The sequence below is a fragment of the Rana temporaria genome, chromosome 8 (assembly GCF_905171775.1).
Source record: "Rana temporaria chromosome 8, aRanTem1.1, whole genome shotgun sequence".
Taxonomy (NCBI): domain Eukaryota; kingdom Metazoa; phylum Chordata; class Amphibia; order Anura; family Ranidae; genus Rana; species Rana temporaria.
This window is the reverse complement of record NC_053496.1, coordinates 96615887-96633464: the sequence shown is the minus strand read 5'-3', so window position 1 is coordinate 96633464 and position 17578 is coordinate 96615887. Positions and strand designations below refer to the sequence as shown.

The 17578-nt window shown below is 42.9% G+C and overlaps 1 protein-coding gene across 4 annotated transcripts in view; it reads right to left on the bottom strand.

The window, feature by feature from the left end:
- Positions 1-17578, bottom strand: part of PALD1 (phosphatase domain containing paladin 1) — a 315649-nt gene that overhangs the window by 38312 nt on the left and 259759 nt on the right. The window lies entirely within an intron of this gene.

Sequence of the window (17578 nt, the reverse complement as noted above, 5' to 3'; positions counted from 1 at the left end):
CAATTTAACCAAGGCGGGAGATTTACACTGACATATCCTTCACAATGGCCCCCCTTTTTCTCCCTGCTCCGGCAAACCCGGTTGGACCTTCCCTGGTCCAGTAGGGTTGACGGGTTCAGAGCTTTTAGTCCGAGGTTAACTCCGTTTGGCGTGACTGACCTCCATTGGTAACTGCTTCCGACTCAGGTATGCCACCGGGTCGTCAGATCACACGCCGGTCAGTCCCCAAGTCTTTGTGCGATCTGCAAAGTCACCAGAAGTCAGTGTGAAGACAGCGAATGGGTCTGTGCGCCGCCGTCTAGGTGTCCCGCTATGGGAGGGGGCAGGTTATGGCTCTGAAGTGACAATCACAGGAGACTCATAAAAAGAAAAAGTTATATTTGTTGAAATGCTGTAGCACTGGTGCTCAGAGTCCGGGGGGGGGGGGGAAGGGGACTCAGAGCCCCATAAGGTCAGCCACCCCCTGCTCCCTCCGCAGCCGCCGGTTCTCCTCTTGGAGCTTCTCCAGCTCCATCTCCAGTTCATGGAGCCTGGGGGGGGTCAGCCTGCTGTGACCTCAGGTGGTTGTTCTCCTCCTCCATGCGGCTTATGCACTCCTCCAGCTCTATGTACTCACGGATCAGCTCCTGCTTGCTCATGTCCTGCAGGCTCTCCACGTGGTCCTTCATCATCAGGAACTGGGTGGTGGTGTAAGGGGCCACCGGTGGGCCCTTGGCGAACATCTCGGCCCGCATCTGGGACGCCCGCTGCGATTCCATCTCCTCCAGTCGCTTCTTCTCCTCCCAGGTCCGCTGGTTAAATGACTTCCAGGACCTCTTCTTCTTGGAGGGTAGCTGGCGGTGCCTCTTTCTGCCCAGCTCCCTCCAAGGCCCCTCCGGCTCATGGCTGTCGCTCATGACCAGCTGACAATGGTGTTCCCTGTTGTCCGTAATAACAGATTGTACCATGAGGGCTTCGTAAGGGGTGCCCAATGGTTCTTCCTGACCCAGCTCCTGGGGATCCCAAGCTGAGTCTACACAATGGGCTGCTGCTGGTGGGCGGTACCCAGGTTGAGACCAATTTGACCTGGTGTTGTCATTCATGGGGCAATTCTGCTTGAAGTGACCCAACTGTTTGCACCGGAAGCAGCGTTGTTCGTTGTCCTCCTGGCGTGGGTAGCGAGGGCTATATGTCATCGGTCTGTTAGGCGGTTGGTATCTAGCGGCTGGTGGGTGTGAGGGCGCCGTTGGTTGTGGGGGTTGTACCCGTGGTGTGACCTGGTTTGTCTTGCGAGTATCCGCATATTCATCCGCCAACTTCGCGGCCTCTGGTAGAGTCATGGGCCTGCGATCTCTCACCCAATCCTTGACGTCCGTCTGGATGTGATTGTAAAATTGCTCCAGGAGCATTAGTTGCAAAATGTCCTCTGCGGTGGTGGCCTGGCTGCTGTTAACCCAGTTAGAGGCCGACAGGGACAGCTGGCATGCCCATTCTGCGTAAGAGTCTTTCGTGGTTTTGCGTGAGTCCCTGAACTTCTGTCGGTGGGACTCTGGGGTTACTGCATAACGAGCCAGGAGCACTTCTTTAACCCGGGCGTAGCTATGGATATCCTGATCTGGCACGGTCCGGAAAGCATCAGAAGCTTTGCCTGACAGTTTGCCTGACAATATTGCAACCCACTCTCTTCTAGCTATTCGGTGGAGGTTACATTGTCGCTCAAAATCCGCCAGGTAGTTATCAATTTCACAGTCCTTTTCATCAAAAGCTTTAAAAGCGCTAAACGGAATCTTCCTTGCGTCTGCTGTGCTGTACTCACTGTTCGGAGAAGGTGCGGCTGCTTGTTGGACTGCTGCCAGTTTTAACTGTAGTTCTGCGTCCCTTATTTGTTTATCCTTCTGTAGTTCTGCGTCTCTTATTTGTTTATCCTTCTGTAGCTCTGCGTCTCTTATTTCTTTAGCCTTCTGTAGTTCTGCGTCCCTTATTTGTTTAGCCTTCTGTAGCTCTGCGTCTCTTATTTGTTTAGCCTCCTCCGCTAACAGGTCCATCACTTTCAGCACCACATCCGGCGTTGGGTTCGGGCCGAACCACGCTAGCTTCTCTCTCATTAGCTTGTTGGCTGGCGATTCCTCCTCCTGAATCACTGGTGTATCCATCTCTTGTACTGCTGGCGTTGCTGCAATCCCGTCCTCCTGGTCTAGCTCCATTGATTCTGCTATGATGACCCGCTTGGTTTTGTTGCTAGCAATCCTTCCACGAACTTCCAGTAGTTCTTCCAGTGTCTGCTTGGAATCCGGGTGTAAAGGGGAATAGAAGGGAAGATCCCGCTGCTACCAACCAATTGTGACGGTATCGGTATGATATCCCCGTCAACGTTCCCTTCTTCCCATAACGAAAATCACCCCAATAGTCCACGAGGAGGGATATCCCTGGAATCGCCCAGAAAGCCACACATGAGACAAGCTTACTGCTAGAACAAGACACTTTATTGACACAAAAACTCAGCTTATATGTGGTTACAGCCTGTTAAGAACGCCCCCCTCACACAGTGGGGTTTCCCATACAGATTATAGGAGACAAGTCGGAGCCGACCATGTAGACACGTTTCTTTAGATAAAGACATCAGGGGAGTTAAATACTAGTTGTAACAGCCTGACCACAATGAAGCAATCAGAATAATTAACATGAGCCACTTATCTAATCATTGTAAACAGTAAGGCCGGTCTCCTTCCCACACACAATAAATCAATTACCATTTGAACTAGGGAGCTGGCTGAGGAAGGGTCATTAACATGTCAATAGCTTGTAACACATGAATCCATCTAACCCACAATTTAACCAAGCAGGGAGATTTACACTGACATATCCTTCACAGCCTTCTCCTCCCTCAGTTCTGAGCCGTGCAGAATACAAGTTGGTCTAAATTAATAAAGAAATCTGTTTACATATTTTTATCTTTTATAGCAGAAAGTAAAAGAATTTGTTATTTTTTTCTAAAATTGCTCTTTTTTTTTGTTTATAGCCCAAAAAAAAAAAAAAAAAAAAACGCAGGAGGTGATCAAATACCACCAAAAGAAAGCTCTATTTGTGGGAAAGAAAGGAAAATCAATTTTGTTTGGGTACGTCGTCGCACGACCATGAAATTGTCAGTTAAAAAGTGCTGTATCACAAAAAATAGCCTGGTTATTAAGGGGGTAAATCCTCCTAGGGCTGAAGTGGTTAAACAAGCCCTCACTCACCATTGTGGCTATAGGCCTTGTACAGAAATTCAACTTCAAAGTTTAACACAAGGTGCCAAAATCTCCAAAGCCTGTCAGACCTCTAATGAAAACAACCGGCATGCGTTTTTAAGCTGTTCAAATTTGACTAACATTCAACTTCAGAAACTTTGTTGTGATCTTTGAGGATCTCTGAGAATTACTGTATTTATTGGCGTATAACACCTACTTTTTTACCCTGAAAACAGAGGATAAACGATGCCTGCATGTTATACGCAGGGGGCTGTGCACATTTTTTTTCCCCCGAAACTTCCCTCTTAAAGTTAGGGTGTGTGTTATACGCCTGTGCGTATTATACGCCGATAAATACGGTAATTACTTTATAATACAAGCAGCTAGATATCAGGGATGGCAAGGAGTTAATTAACCCCCATGTGATAGCTTTGAGCAGGTAACAGGTACTTATTTTGGAGACAAGAGACCCCAATGTCTCCCTTGCCCCTTCACACCATCTAACCAAGCACAGATCGGATTGGTTAGATGTGTCCAGCTGGGAAATCGTGGATCTGAAACCCGGAGGTGACTTCTGCTGCATGCCGAGTTATGTTAGTTCTCCTTGTTGTTCTCTGTGGATCTGTTTATTAGTCTTTCCTGCTTTCCTCTTTTCTCTCTTTTCTATTTTTTCTCACTCTCTGATTTGATTTGCTTTTTCCCAGTTATGCTTCCTGCGCTTAGACACTGCCTTGATGGGCCAGTATTTGGTGCATTATAAATCCATTAAATCAATCAATCAGCTTGTGATTAGGAGGTTCACTGTTTGGATGTACGTAGTACATCTAAAGAGCTGAACTAATTTGAGAGTTTGTAAAAATAACAAACATGTATTGCATAGAACACCCCCAAACCCCATCATCTGAGGTCCCCTGCTGGTGCTCCAAGCTCCTCCTCTTCTCTGAAGCTGCATCCTATGGTGGCACATCTGCAGGCTCGCTCCCCAGCCCTTGTGTGTGTGTCTATTGGCACATACAGTGCAACTCAGCTCTGCCTTCTGCTCTCTGCTTGCAGAATTTGATTGACAGCAGTAGGAGCCAATGTTCTGCTTTTAGAACCACTTTTAGAGTGGAGATGCAGATAATTATAGATGCCCACAGATCAATAGTTTTTTTCTTTACATTTCCTCTCCTTCACGTGAAAAGAGTGGAACATGTAAAAGTACTCTTTCAAAACTACATAGCTAAACACAATTTAAAAATAATAAATAATCTAATGTAAAGTTTGTAAAAAGAATGTAAAATTCTGTTTATTTAGGACCCTGGTGCCTAAGCTATAGCCAGGCCCGGATTTACTCCCTTTGCCGCCCCAAGGCCGGGTCCTTCAATGCCGCCCTTGTCTACGCAGTACAGGGGGGACATTATCCGCCGGGGGACTTTTTCGGCAGGATACTGAGATGCATTGAGAAGCGGAGGGGGGGGGGGGGGGTGGGGGACTGGGATTGGTACTGCCGAAAATGACACTGAGAACCTGGGGGGTGTTGCTGCCAAAAATGACATTGAGCATTGGGGGGTGCTGCTGCCAAAAATGACAAAATGACATTGAGAACCGGGAGGGGGGTTGCTGCTGCCGAGAACCATCTCACCTCCTCTTCCCTCTGTTTTCTCTCCTCTCACCATCCGCATGACAGGGGGAACTCCCGAAATGAAAGTGAAAGTGTCCTCTCCTCTCAGCCACAGTGCCGCCCCTGCACCCACTGCCGCCCCGAGGCCTGGCCTTGTTGGCCTTGTCTGGAATTCGGCCCTGGCTATAGCCCCTTGGTATATGATGCATGTCCCTTGAACCTCAGCAATTTGTCATTGACAAGCTTAAAAGCATTGATCTCTAATAGTTTTGTGTAATATATTTTCAGTTTCAGATCATCTTCAGCAGCATATCCCCAGCCAAAAATGTAGCATGTCCAAACTCTCTACCCCTTATTAGATCTGCCGTTTTTAACAGTCCTTTCAAGCATTACATATATTGAGCAACAGTTTGGTGAAGTCATGGGCCGCATTTTAAGGCCCCCTTTAGCTTATAAATTGACAACCACTAATTTAGGATACCAAACAGATATTGTACAATTAGATTTCAATGTGCTGGGTCAGTTTAGGTGTACACAGATAGCAACACTTTTTTGTCAGAAATATGGAAATTGGAAATGTTTGTTGCCTGACTACGTCTAGGAAAAATGCTACCGAGTCACAGACCTGGCTGTAACAAAGTTCAAGATAATGGGGATGATTTAGACAAATTGACTGTTCACTTCGCAAGGGATTTTTTTCCCCAGAGCTTAGTGACTGTGGTGAAGTTTCACTTTGTAAAGATTACTCAAAGATTACCTGTTTGCAAGGAAAATATAATTTTTGCTTACACATAATTGGATGGTGGTATTCACCAGAGCTTCACCTCATTCACAAAGTTTTGGTGCAAATTCCCGTGCAACTTGCAAGCAATCTCAGTTATTTAATTTAACTGCACAATTGGTGCGAGATTGCTTGCAATATAGCAACTGATGCTCTTTAATGTTGGACACATTAGTCTTTTATTACCATATGCTATTAGTCACATATATTAGTTCGTTACTAGCCTGTTTTTGGTATTATTTTGGTGATTGTAATTTCCTTAAAGGGGTGTTACAGGCATTTTTCATGTTTATTAAAAGTCAGCAGCTACAAAAAGTGTAGCTGCTGGCTTTTAATAAACATGCACTCGCGTGCCAGCCGGCGCTCCGCTCCTCTCCCACCCTCTCCGGCCGGTGTCCTCATTGCTACTGTGGGCACCCGGCCGTGACAGCTTTCGGCTTCACGGCCGGGCACTCACTGCGCATGCGCGAGCGGAGCTGCGCTTTCTGATTGGACAGGCGATGTTTATTAAAAGCCAGCAGCTACACTTTTTGTAGCTGCTGACTTTTAATAAACATGAAAAATGCCTGCAACACCCCTTTAAGGAAATTACAATCACCAAAATAATACCAAAAACAGGCTAGTAACGAACTAATATATGTGACTAATATCATATGGTAATAAAAGACTAATGTGTCCAACATTAAAGAGCATCAGTTGCTATATTGCAAGCAATCTCACACCAATTGTGCAGTTAAATTAAATAACGAACGGATACGTAAATGGAAATAAAAAAAACTAAAAATAAAGTCTATAGGTGCTTGAGTAATAAACAATAAATGCGGAACACCAGTGCTCTATGCAGAAATCCAAAAATCTGATGAATAAATGTGTCCAAAAACTTGTGATGAATCCTCCACTAATCAGTAAAAATTACTCCTTACCGACTTGCCATGATCCCTTATGACAGGGGATCACTGAAAGCATGTAATCAAAGTTCTCACTCCAACCACGCAGCTCAGACAAATCCAATCCCTAAGCAATGAATCTCATTGGTAATGTAGCAGAAAGAAATAGGCCTTGAATCTGGTGTGCCGGCCAGTACACAGAATCCAGACACCCGTCCTCCTGGGGGATCGTGGGGAGCTTGAGGTGACGTCCATGCGCCGGACGTCACCTCAAGCTCCACACAATTCCCCTATTATTCAAGCCCCTTTGGACTTTATTTTTAGGTTTTTTATTTCCATTTACATATTGGTTAGTTATTTAATTTAACTGCACAATTGGTGTGAGATTGCTTGCAACATAGCAACTGATGCTCTTTAATGTTTGACACATTAGTCTTTTATTACCATATGCTATTAGTCACATATTAGTTCGTTACTAGCCTGTTTTTGGTATTATAATTTTGGTGATTGGAATTTCCTTAATTAACAGTCATATCACATGGTTAGGGGGAAGCGCGATTTATTTTTCTTTTCATATATTCTTCTGTACCAATTGTTTACATGTTAATCGCAGCTCTCAACTGAACAAATTCCTTTTAGCATCTTTTAGCACAGTTTTTTTCAATTTTTTTTACAGTAAATATAAGGGGTTTAGTAAATTCACATGATCCATGTAGTAACTTTCTTCCAGCCATAAAAGATCAAATAAGGAACAAGACTATAAATACTGTATGCGTTTATAATTTTTACAAGTACTATTAATATTTCATAGCAAATATTACTCAAAATTTAATTTGCCATAAAAAATAATAATTTTATAGTAGGCAACTAGGTAAAGACACATGTTCCTGCATATTAAAGGAATCACTGTGTATAAGCAAGCTCTGAGGAGGATGTCAGAAGCCTATTTTCTAATGAAAAATATATTATGGTATTCTGTGAAATACATTCAGATCTGTTGGAAGACTGCCATGTGACCAATTAGGATCTCACTAAAGCTCCAAGACTATTTTGGGTGGTGTTTATTTTGTTTAAAATATTTTATTAATGTGCTGCCATAGGTAATTAGTTTCTATCCTAAGAAACGCTGCACTTACATTTCAAAACATAGTTCTCTACTATGAGGTCTATACTGCATAGTGTTATTTGATATTGATGAAAGGAAATAAACACAAATATGTAGCAGAAGAATATTCCTGCAGAACCCAAATATTGCACATGAAATGGAGAATAGAATTGTACAAAATGCTGAAAATAACTGCAGTGTGACATTGTAGATTTCTTATTCTATATCAGGGGTAGGCAACCTTTTGAGCATAGAGTGCATTAGAGTGGCAGCTACAGAAAAGTCAACTTTACACTCTCGATCATGAACATTAATTTTAATAAAGAAAATGCTATAAACAACGAATAATAAGAAATAAATATTGAGCTTTGGTAATATAGTTAAAAATTATTCCTGCGCTACCAAATGTGAATCAAGGGACTAAAACAATGGAACTGCTGCAAGCACCATTAGAGGGTCAAACCATACTGTTGCTGCACTATTCCCAAGAAAAATACAGTGTCACTAGGCTAAATTAAGATATAGATGTACGAGATCACAGTCTTGTGCACACAGACTATATACACTCTGCACAATAAGTTTATTTATAGCTTATGTGTTACTTTGCACACTGTCATTGTGGATTTTGCACATTTACCGTAATTATTTTTTTGCATATTTTGCACACGTTTTTGTGAAGTTTGCACAGATTGTTGCTTATTTGCACAGTTCATTGATTTAATATTGCACTTCATGTTTATATGATTGCACCAGTTGTGCACACTTATTATTTATGCATGTTGCACTTTGTACCTTTGGATTACTGTTTACAGTTCATTCTTTTTTCAGCATTTATGCACTTCTATCTATTATGCTAGGAGTTGACTCATACATCTATATCTTAATATTGAGCTTTGCACCTTCAGATCAGCCTAATTTGTGCACATTTACACATCAGAACGCCCCAATTCCTGCACCTTCATACATCGGATCACCCCCAATTCCTGCACCTTCACATTACCCCCAATTCCTGCACCTTCATACATCGGATCACCCCCAATTCCTGCACCTTCACATTACCCCCAATTCCTGCACTTTCATACCACAAAACATCCAAATTCTTGCACCTAAATACCTCAAATTGGTCCAAATTACTGTACCATCACAACTCAGATCACCCTAATTCCTGCACCTTCATACCTCAGATCACCCCAATTCTGTACCATCAGATGTCATATCACCCCAATTCCTGGATCTTCACACCTCAGATCACCCCAGTTCCTACACCTCAGATCACCCCAATTCCTGCACCTTCACGCCTCAGATCACCCAAATTCCTGCACCTTCAGCCCCAATTCTTACACTATTAAACTTCAGATCAGACCCAATTTCAGCACCTTCAGATTTCAAATAAGCGCAAATTCCTGCACCATCACACATCGGATCACCTCAATCCTGCACCATCAGACCTCAGATCAGTTCCAATTCCTGCACCTTCACATCTCAGATCAGCCCCAATTCTTGCACCATTGAACCTCAGATCAGACCCAATTTCAGCAATCTCAGATCTCAAATAAACTAAATTTTCTGCACCTTCACACCTCAAACCCCCCGAATCCTGCATCATCAGATCTCAGATCACCCCAATTCCTGCAACTTCATACATCAGATCATTCCAATTCCTGCATCATCAGAACTCGGATCACCCCAATCCTGCACCATCGCACTTCAGATAACCTTAATTCCTGAAGGAAAACAAATGCTGCTGCAGCCCTGTCAGTTGAGGAGGACTGACTGGCAACTATGTCTGTGGGATGAAGGAGGGGGAGCTGGGCTCTAAAGGTGCATGAAACTAAATGGCTCTAGGGAGGTTCTGAGAGAGAAAGGGGTTGAAAGACTAGTTTAGATGTATGGCTATTATTGCTGGTGTTTGCAATGCCTTTTGTCTTGCAGGGTTTTCTTTCCTGAGGTTTACAACCTCTAAGACCTATCTCTCTGCTCCTGTTTTCCTTCAAGCTTCTTGAATGCCTCGTTTGCAACCATGTTGCTACTTCACTGATATTTTCGACCCCCTACAGCCTGGCTTTAGCCTGCAACATTTCACTGAAACTGCCCTACTAAAACTCACTAATGACCTACTAACTGCTAAAGCCAATGGTCATTACTACATACTCATACTTTTAGACCTTTCCACTGTCTTTGACACAGCTGACCACCTGCTCCTCTCCAATAAATTCTACCACTCCCTTGGCCTCTGCGACACTGCTATTTCCTTGTTCTCCTCCTATCTTTACGCACCTTCAGTGTTAGCTACAACTCTATCTTCTGATCCTCAACCTCTTTCTGTTGGGAGTACCACAAGCCTCTGTTCTTGGGCACCGCCTCTTCTCCCTCTATACCTCTACCTTGGGCCAGTTGATAACCTTCCATGGCTTCCAATACTACCTTTACGCCAAAGACACCCAGATCTACCTCTCTACTCACCCCCTCAATCTCCTCACATATCACAAATTTACTGAGTGACATATTAGTATGGGTGTCACACCATTTCCTCAAACTCAACCTGTTTAAATCTGTGACTGCTGTCCTTCTGTGCCAATCCCTTCACTGGCTTCCACTAGCCCAACGTATAAAATTCAAACATACAGTTATCCACAACACTGCCCCCAGCTACATCACCAAACTCATCTGGCGATAGCGCTAAAATTGTCCACTTCACTTCTTCCAAGATATCTTGCTCTCTAGCTCCATTGATACCTCATCCCACTCGCCTACAATTCACTACCCCAGTATGTTCAGTTAGCTCCTATCCTGTCCATCTATAGGCAATTATTAAAAACACATTTACTCAGGAAAGCCTACTCCACCTCAAGCTAAAAACTGTACTTGGGCCACTTCCATCAGGTCATCCCCTGTAGCGATTACTCTTTGTACCACTTCACCCTCTCTTTAGATTGTAAACTCCACAAGTAGGGCCTTCCTATTTCTTCTGTACTAGATGCATAGAAATTGTATGGTCTCCCTTTATATTGTAAAGAGCTGTACAAACGGTTGGTGCAATATAAATCCTGTATAATATAATAACAATAATAATCATCACAATTGTCAGATTTCCAAACGTAATTCAGCTTTGCATACTGTGCTGAATTTTTTTTAAACAATTTGAGACATAAAAATACATCTACTGTCACCTATGAACTGTTGTAGATTATCTAAAGATTTTTTTAATATGAAGGAACAGATGTAGATCCCCCCCCCCCCCAGTAGCTGCAAACTTTCAACTGAGATTACAGGCTATGATACCTATATAGACAGTGTGATTTACTAAAGGCAAATCCACTTTGCACTGAAAGTGCACTTGGAAGTGTAGTCGCATTAGATCTGAGGGGAAGATCTGTAATTAGGGGAGCGCTGCTAATTTTATCATCCAATCATGTGCAAGCAAAAATTCTGTTTTTCATTTTCCTTGCATGTCCCCCTCAGTTCTACAGCGACTGCACTTCCAAGTGCACTTGTAGTGCAAAGGGGATTTGCCTTTAGTAAATAGAGGAACAATAAAATCACAATATTTCTCCTTCACTTAGCTAGTGTAACCTTTTTTCTTTTGCCGTCTGAAAATACCAGTCAAGACCATCCAAATTTTTGATTTGACCAACTACACAACAACCAAAACTATAGAATTTGTAAATGCCATTTAGTATTTTTGTCTTGCTATACAACTATAATGCATGTGGGGTTTTTTTTTTGTGATTTTCAGAGTTGTCTTTTTTAGCGTTTCCTTACAGTTCTAATGACAGATGGAGTAGTCAAGAATTAGCCTTGGTTTACAGGAGCACTTATGTACATAGTTTATTACTGACATTTCAATGAGTGCCCCACTACAAAATATTTTGACACCAAGACTTTTTCTTGGGTACACAAAACACAAGTATGATGTCAAGGCTTAGTGGGGTCTTATTTTCTCTATTTTGAATCCAACATATTATCTTTGTGTTTAGCTTTGTGAAATAAAAAAAAACACACTATCTGTGCAATTTGTTTGTTACGCAAGCATGCTCTTATGAAATAACCAAACTGATTGCCTCAAAAGAAATTCATTCAACAATAAAAGAAGGATTTGTGCATTTGTCTGGATGGACAGTATGGATGCAGTTACTACGTCATTTGGTTTGGATGCGAATATTAAACTGAGCTAAGAAAACATGAGAAAGAAACAGAGATAACAAGCAGCCAACTTACCTGGTACAATGGTGCTGTTATGCTGCAGAAGTACAAGTCCTTTTTTTTTTTAAGAGTAAAGGATATAACTTGAATATGAAAAAATGATGCCTGTATTACTTGTACACACAAAAAATTGTGTCAGTTCAAAAATCCTTCATAGATAACTGAAATTATAAATCAGTATCCGTTTCCTATCCCTTAACTAATAAAAACTGTAATTAATGCTGCAAGAAAAAAAACAATTTAGCTTTCTAGTTAACCTTAGCAGCCTATCTACCTTCCAGTGTCCAATTTTCTTCTGCCCTTTTTAAAAAAGCATATATGCAACCAGGACCAGCTATAAACACCATGGCTGTTCTTTACCAATAATCATGAATGACCAGAAAATATATCAAACTTGGTAGACTCGGCACTTGCACGATGACTGGTATATGAGCAGAAAGAGAACTGAATACCAGAAATTATGTAGCACCCTCTAGTTAGGGAGGTGCTAGAGTAAGGATTTTCTGGCAGAGTAAGAAACTTTAGGTAGGCCTAGCTGGTGGCTAGGCCTGTTTGTTTTCATTCTGGGCTGGGAGTGGCTCAGGGCAGCAGCTAGTGACTCACATGCAGCATCACTGCCCCCTCTTTTCTAGAAGGTGCTGGAAGGAGAGGAGGAGCTGCCTGGGGTATGCTAGGGAGCCTTAACCAATCCCCAACTTGGATTGGCAGGGGGCAGGCCTCCTTAAATATCTGGGGTCAGCACGGCTGGGGAGGAGTTGTCGGGTGGAAGAGCTGGAGTGAGAGAGAGTGTGGAGGCTGTCGGGCCCACGGGTAGCTCCCCAGTCTGGGGGGGGGGAGGTGTCCCTGGGCTGGGGCTCAGGTGCATCCAGGAGGAGTGAAAAGATCCTGGAAGGAAAAAGCACATGAAAGAGCAAGTAGAGGACAGCGGGAGAGAACAGTTCTAAGAGTCTACGGGAAGGACAACTGGTCGCAGCCAGGAGGGCTGGTGAATGAGCACAGTTGGGAGGATTAAGGAGGCCTGCCTGAGAGAACTGGGAAAATGCAGTTTGAGATGGGTGCAAAACCAAAAAGAGAGGACTGTGGGAAAGGGCAGTGGAGAGAGGTCATTGCAGCCAGGCTGGCTGGCAGGCAGGGCCTGAAGAGAGCTACCTATGAGTGGCAGCTGAATAGAGGATAACTAGGACCTGAACTATTTCTATACTACAGGGGCCCGAAGTCCCTGCACGCAAAAAACAGTTCATTAAGGCCTGGCTGAAGCAGTGTCAAGCCTACCCATGCGGTGCTAGCTAGTTTGGAGGAGTACCAGTCTGCAGCAAGTTTGCACTGGACATTGCTAGGCATCCCAGAATTCCCAATTTCCCATCCAAGTTTAATCCCCTCAATAAAAATAAAAAAAAGCTATGGACTGTTCTATGTCTGTTCTGTGACTGATGCCGTGTACGCACGATCATTTTTCAGCATGAAAAAAACGACAAAAAAAAATTCGAACATGCTGCATTTTTTAACGTCGTTTTAAACGATGTCGTTTTTCGGGTAGTAAAAAATTATCGTGTGTGGGCAAAAACAACGTAAAATACTCGCGCATGCTCAGAAGCAAGTAATGAGATGGGAGCGCTCGTATGGGTAAAACTACCGTTCATAATGGAGTAAGCACATTCATCACGCTGTAACAGACAGAAAAGCACGAATCGTCTTTTACGAACATGGAATCAGCTAAAGCAGCCCAAAGGCGAATGGAACTTCCCCTTTATAGTGCCGTCGTAGTTGTTGTACGTCACTGCGCTTTGCTAGATCATTTTTTTTAAACGATGGTGTGTAGGCAACATCGTTTTAATGATGAAGTTGGGAAAATGTTGTTTTTTAGACATGCTGAAAAACAACATGGAAAGGCTGATCAACAGCAGTCACAGCACACAGGCTGATTTCACACAGGTGTTTTTTTTTTTTTTTTACAAAAAAAACCGGAACGGATCAAAAACTGATACAGATGTCAATTTTTACATCCGTTTTCATGTTCACTGACATCAGTTTTTTTTTTACACAAAAGTGACTGAACTAAACATCAAACACTGTCACTGCCATGTCCTTAACATTAAATGAGTCATCAGCTGTCAGCGGGGTTCCCCGATGACAGCTGAATGTAATAAATAAATAAATATTGCAGGCAAAAACAAATCACTTAAAAGTAAGGTCCCCCCCCCCAGGTCCATATCAGGCCCTATGGGTATAGCCCCCCTGCCCCAAAGCACCCACTCACCTATATTGAGGGCATGCGGACTGGTATGGTTGAGGGGGGGGGGGCGCTCCCTTGTCTGCTTTTTTTTCATAAATGTTGGTGTGGGGGGGGGGGGCATCTGAATACATACTAGACCCGAAGGATCTCGGGGGGGGCACGCTTTTTTTCTGTTTATTTGGCCGGCAATTTTTTATTTATTTTATTACATTGACTCATTGGTGGTTAAGGATGCAGTGGCCGGCTTTCCAACCCCCTCCTCAGACACCAGCTATATGCAGTGTGTTTTAATGGATGTCAGCGGATCGGATGTAAGCGGATCATATGCGAACATCCGTTTTTCGTCCGTTCCGAGTTTTTTAACCAAAGTAAAATAGTGTTTTCTTCCGTTATAAAAACGAAGACTCATGTTAGCTATCCCATAGAGGTACATGTATGTCCATCAACGAATGGATGAAAAACGGACATACAGAATGCCCGTCTGAAAGGGGCTGCTTTTGCCTGCATCTGAGATCTTTGTATCCTTTAACCATAAACATAAATGTCATATGTATTCTAAAGTATATGCCTGAAAAGTATATATTAAAAGTGGAAAAAAAAGAGAGATTACAAGCATATTGAAATAAGTGTCAACATACTGTATGAATTCATAATAATAAATAGTTCAATCACTTTAGAACTATTATTTTTTGAGGAGTAAAAGAATCTGCATTTCTGCTAGAGCACAGGCCAGCTTCTCATATCTTTCCTACCACACCTTGTTTCTATGTAGTATAGTGGCAGGAACATGGGGTGCAACTGTGTCATGGGAGCTAGATTTAGACTGCAGGAACAAGCTGCAATCCCTATACTTCATATTTCTTTCTTCTAAACACTTGCAGCTTTGTCTTATGCAACCAAGTTTTATGGAGTTATAAGATTCAGGTGGGCATGAAAACAAATATTATCTTCCATCAGCCCAATCTTCCCTACACATAGCATGTGGAAACATTTACCCTTCTGTGAGATGTCAGTGTCTGACACAAGGATAGTCTCACAAAGCAAGTTTATTTCTGCTCTGCAAAATGAATGTGCAGTATTACAACAGACTTTAAAACATGGAAAATTTTACTATAGCATTTTTCTTTTTCTACTGTACCCAGAAAGCACAGATAAATATTGCTGAAAGGCGGAGAATAAAAACAACATGCCAAGGATATCACAGCAGTGAAAATAACATTACCTTATTCTCTTCCCCCTATCCCCCAGTCAGTCTGACCTTATTGTTCCTGAATCCTTAAAATAACAGAATTTATCCCAGCACATAAAAGTTAGTGTCCGTATATATAGCCTTTGCCCTTTTATTTCTCCTAATTAAATCTCAGATAAGAAAAAGTTACTTTTATGCACTAGGTTAAAAAAAATGTATACATGCCAAGTATGCTTAAGTTAAATAAAACATTGTATACACCTGCGCTAGGTTACTGCGCTTTCACCTCCTTTTTGTGGATTCATAAAACAACCCAATTTAATCATTTATACCAGTGACTCCTGCTGTTCATTAGTAACCCACTCAGAGATCCCTAAATGTATGCAACACCTTATATACACAGTGTGGTCACCACTTCCAATACTTAATATGTTGATAAATCATATGATTACAAATATTGATAAAAATTGTGCAATAATTATTCTCAAAAGAAAGTCCCAATATTCTGAAGTAGTGCGTGCCATATATAAAAATTCACCAGTGCAATAATTCATTACATGCATTTATCTGTGTGCTTTGTGCAAAACACTTGTGCGCTCTGTGCACTCCAGCAATCGCCGGAGAATATTGACACTCTGCTTTGCAACAAATGAGTCAAAAGCACTTCTGGATACCAACAGTGGTCCACACTCCTGTGCTCCTGTCCTCCAATCCACACCTATTAGTTCAGTCCACTTTGATATTAAGCTCGCTCAAATGAGCCACCATTGTGTAGTCATATTTTTTGAATACAGAAAAGAAATTGCCATTAAAACTCACTTGCATACAGAGTAAAAACGCATGTAGACCGAGTCACCTCAGCGTGTGCTCCAAGGGCAAGAAGTGACGTAACCAGAGATGCCTGATAGTTCAATACATTAGCCTCTATAGCACTTGTTCTCAACCTGGGGTCGGGACCCCTCGGGGGTCGAATGATGATTTGCCAGGGGTCACCGAATCCTGGGCTGTTCCTGAAGCCCGTCCTACTCTCCCAGCCTTTTTGGGCCACCCAGCAGGCTGTTCCTGGATCCTGTGGCTGCCCACTCAGCCTCTTCACAGCCGCCAATTCAGTTCACAGCATGGCTGGGGGGCAGAGACTAGAGGTCAGCTGACTGGTGAGGAATGTGAAGTGGGAGGGGCTGGAGGAGACCCTATCTCCTGATTTCGGCATAGGTGTCACTGCTACTAGACACCACAAAGTCGGAGACACAGTGAAGCCGGAGACACAGTGAGTAACATTACCTGTGATTATAGTTGCCATTAAAAGTCCCCACTACAGTTCTCAGATCAACAGATGACCTTGATCAAGAGCAACTAAATTGGCGGATCAGACCTCCCCCAGCACTGCCACTGATCCAAACTCCCCACCAGCACTGCCACTCATCCCATTTCCCTCACCAAGGAGTAAGAGAAGGAATAAAAATAGAGAATACATGGAAGGGAGAGGAAAAGGGGGGGGGGGGAGAAAAGGGGATAGAAAGAATAAGAGGAAGAACAAGAAAGATGGCTAGAGAGAGGGATGGGGGAAAAAACAAGAAATTATCAGAGAGAGATAAAAGGGAAAGAAAGGAGAACAAAGGGAAAACGAGTGGTATATCCTAAAATGTACCATAAGGGGTTTTAATACTGTATGAGTTTAAGGAACTCAGGGAGCGCTAAATGTCCGTGGGTTAGGGGCGCAAATTACTTGTCTTGCCCTGGGTGCTGACAACCCACACTACGAAAATAATTTTACTGTTAGGGGTCCCCACAACTTGAGAAATGTTATCAAGGGGTCACGGCACTAGTAGGTTGAGAACCACTGCTCTATAGAAACAAACTTCCCACCATTGACATAACCCATGTGACTCAAGTGGGTATTATGCTTGAACATTAAAAAAAAGTGAAAAGTAAGGGAAAGGAAAGAAAGGGAGTAGTAAGGGGAACCAAAGCCCATCCAGGAGCCAACACCAACTGCCACAGCATCAGCTATTAAGCTAGAGTTTGAATATAGCATATACAGGGATTCCAGACCTTCTCAACCTGCAAGAAGGTATCCTTCAAAACATGGACTATTTTTTAATTGGTCACTATCCATGTTAGTTTTCATTTCATCACCACCAGATACACTACAGAGCTCTTCCAAGCAGTAGCAATTGTGATTTTGGCTGCCAAGAACATAAAATATACAGTGAAGCCTCGTACACACAACCTATTTTCCCGGCAGGAAAACTGCCAGGAGAGCATTTGGCCCGGGAATCCCGGCCGTGTGTATGCTCCCTTCTTGTCAGGAAAACTGCCTGGGAAAAAGAGAACCTGCTCTCTATTTTCCTGTAGGGATTCCCGGCAGAGT